Raw genomic sequence first — 3,875 nt, 5'->3', positions numbered from 1 at the left:
TAAACAAAGGATGACACAATGTTTGGATAGCAGAATGAAATGCCTTCATCATATCAATCCTTGAGAATGCAAGTACATAACATGCAATTGGAAGTGAGAGATGAAGATCATTTGCGATATCTTTTTAAGCAGATTAAGTCTGTGTGTCACTACTTCTTCTGCAAACTCCACCTTTGTTGTACATTTCTCACATCGAATGACTCATACTTTCGTGGAACTGATTATCTTCTTGTTTCTCTTGATATAGGGATCACACGTCCACTATTTGACCTAATTGGGACCTGTCTTTCGATCGATGACCAAGTTGTTCTTGTGATTCTCAAAATAAATGCCTTAACTTGTCACCAAATGTCTCAGCACTCTATTTATTTTCTCATATGCTCTCTTTTTCTAACTTTAACCCTCTGATTCAATATTCATGCTTAAACTGGATTTTAAGATCTGGCTGAAAATTTCATTAGCATGTCATATCACTAGAGTCAACATAAAATGTGCTATGTAAAGAAAACAAACAAACATATATTTAAAACACAAAGTAAAATGGGACACTTCATTTAGTTGAAACAAAAGATAGAAGGGTTTGAACATTAACAACAAAAGGACAAAACAAGATAAATCCCGAACTACTACCCTGAAATAATTCGGACAACAGAACATAAAATAAAATAAGCTACCAGACCCCTTCCTAGTAAGGAGGGGGTGACTTCCTAATTACTCAACCTGATATCTTAGTCACTGGTTTGCATATCAGCATGACTAGAGCTTTCCTCACTGTCAATGTTCTACACCATGATTGATTTATCTTGAATTATCTTTTCAATTTCTCTTTTCAAAGCACGACAGTCTTCAATACCGTGACCCTGAACATCAGAATGATATGTGCATCGTACATTAGGATCAAAACTTCTTGAATGCGGGTCAGGAGTATACCCAAGGATAGGAGTAATCATGCCCTTCTGTACCAATCTCTGGAATAAACTTGCATACGACTCTCCAATAGGTGTGAAGCTATCCCTCGACTTCTGTCTCATTTCATTGTTTGGCTTAAATTGAAAACTAGGCCTAGAAGGGCTTCGGTATGTATGTGGAGTTGGAGGATGAATCGGCAGAGTTGGCGCTCGCCAGTGTGGGTAAGATGGAGGTTGAACATAAGGTTGTGCATTATACACTTGATATGGAGGTGGGGGAATGGGATATAATGGATTTTGGTAAAGATTCTGTGGAGCTTTGGCGTAAACTTGGGTTTGATCCCATGGGTAACGATGGTGTGGTCCTCTTGCCCGTGCCTGTTGTCCAAATACAATGGCAGATGCATCTTTCTCATTCTTCTTTCCTCCAACACTTCCCGAACCTTTTTGCATTACTTGGGTAGTCACTTTCAATGTTGCAAAACTCATAATGCGATCGGTCTTAATTCCATCTTCTATCATCTCCCCCATTTTGAGGACCTCAATAAATGGCTTGCCTAATGCAGGTAACAAGTGTTGATATTATGTTTTATCCTGTGCTTGAATAAATGCCTCCACTTTCTTACTTTCTTTCATTGATGGTTTCACCCTAGCATCTTTTTCACGCCATCTAATCGCATACTCTCTGAAAGTTTTAGTACTCTTTTTCTTCATATTAGTCAGGGATTTCTCGTCAGGAATCAACCCCATATTGTATTGAAATTGTTGCATGAATTCATTAGCCAAGTCATCATAGCTGTTCCACTTGTCGATGTCTTGGGCAACAAATCGTTCTGAAGCTAGACCTGAAAGACTCTCACCGAAATATGCCATGAGTAATTCTTCCTTCCCTCCAGTGCCTCTTAATTGGTTACAATAGCGCCTCAAATGTGCCACTGGGTCCCATGTCCATCATATTTCTCAAACTTTTGCATTTTAAATCCAGGGGGAAGGTTGACACCTTGAAACATGCATAAGTCCTTATATGAGACACTTTTGTAACCCCCAAGCCCTTGCAAGTTCTTCATAGCCAGTTCCAAACTTCTCAATTTTCTAGTCATTTCCTCTTATTCTTCTCTCATAACAGGCTTCTCAGTGTTAGGAGGAAATTCAGGCTGGTGAGTGTCACCGTAAAGACCAGTCAACTTGAATGTAGGCTCAAAAGTGTAACGCTGATCACTAGTAATATTCAATACAGGATCTCTTGTAGAGCAGGGAGGCACAACTTGTAGATGAACATCGAATATAGACGCTTCAGGTGGGGGTTGTGCCACAAAAGCATGAACAATAGGTGGAGCCGGGTATGTGGTAGTCTTGGATTGGGGAGTGAGGAAATGAATATTGGAAGTGTTTGGATATTCTTGCCCTAGAGTCAATCCTGATGCATGTTGTGCCATATCAACAAAAATGGGAAATTGTGCATGTGACATGGAAGGCAAGCTAGAAAGATATTCCAGATTATCAGTGGGAACTGGAGGAGGCGGCAACCCATTAGCCCAAGCTCGATGCATTTCTTTCATTTGCTGCCTTAATTTCCAAATCTCTTCATTATCTCCTAAATTCTCATTTCTTGAACTCCCTATCTGATTAGTGACAACAAACTCGGTATCCTTGTTGGCCATAACCTTCTTTGTGACTTGGTGCAATATGGAGGACCAGCCAAAATGCCACAAACCAACCACCTTAAACTAACTGGACAAGAGATAGCAAATGCGTTAGAGTTCAACACTTTCTCAAAATCTCTCTTTTTTTTCTTTTTGAAAATTTCACCGAACTCAAGAAGGGCGCCTACGTATCTCACTCCCGAGAGAGGAGAATCAGGTGTGCGTAGTTCGTGAAGTCTTGCCAAAATGGCCAATTAATTTTTTTTTCTTTTTCTTGAAACTTTAAAAAGAAAAGGAAATAATAAATTTTCAAAAGAATTGACGAAATCTTTTTGAATTTTCAGCTTTAAAATTCCTATACGACATGAAACCTACAATTATCAAAAAAAAAAAAATCTTTTTGGATTTTCAATTTTGCATTCATATGTAAATAAAACTTGAAACTATTAAAGGAAAATCTTTTTGTGGTTTTCTATTAAAGATGTATATGTCACCTACTCTAAATGAAGAGTGAATAAAATATTTTTTTTGAATTTTGAAATAAGATCCCCGAACCAACAATAGGCTGCCTACGTATCTCACATCCCGAAGAGGAGAATCTGGGGTGCGTAGTTCGTCCAGATTGGATAATTAATGATTAAATAACAGGCTAGACCCTGACTTAAGAGATACGACCAAAGACAGACGATGAACCATGTTAATAAAATCTTTTGAGTTTTTATTTTGATACTTCACAGAAAAATGACATCAACAACTATGAAAGAAAAATCTTTTTGGTATTTTCGTTATACGAAATGTAAAAAATTTCTAACATCCTTTTTTGCATTTTTCTTTTATAAACACATCCTATGAATGAAAAAATCTTTTTGAAGTTTTTGAATTGTGAATGCATGCTAAACGAGACAAATCTTTTTGATGTTTTTGAGAAAATGAGTGCGAAAGGTAAAAAAGTCCTTTTGAATTTTGGAATTGTGAAAAATAAAAGCCATAAAAAACTCTAAAAACTACGAAACTCTTTTTTTTTCTTGTTTTTTTCATTACCCACACACTTTACTTCTAACGCATGTTTTTCCCAAATCAGTCCGTTAAATGACCACGTTATCCTCAAAGATGCAACATTTAGCACGTAGGGATGCTTTAGAGGTGAGTCTCCTACAAAGGACCAAGTGGGCCCCGCTAGGTCTCAATATGATGCACATAAACATGACTTAAAGGCTGACCTACATTGGGGTTCACTAACAAGGCTGTTCGGGGGAGCGTATGGTCGATAGTGGCTACGACAGCTTTCCACCTACTCCATAACACCGACGGCTCCCCCCCTAAA

This window comes from Capsicum annuum, chromosome 5 (genome assembly GCF_002878395.1).
Source record: "Capsicum annuum cultivar UCD-10X-F1 chromosome 5, UCD10Xv1.1, whole genome shotgun sequence".
In the NCBI taxonomy this organism is placed as follows: domain Eukaryota; kingdom Viridiplantae; phylum Streptophyta; class Magnoliopsida; order Solanales; family Solanaceae; genus Capsicum; species Capsicum annuum.
This window is presented reverse-complemented; position numbering follows the sequence as displayed.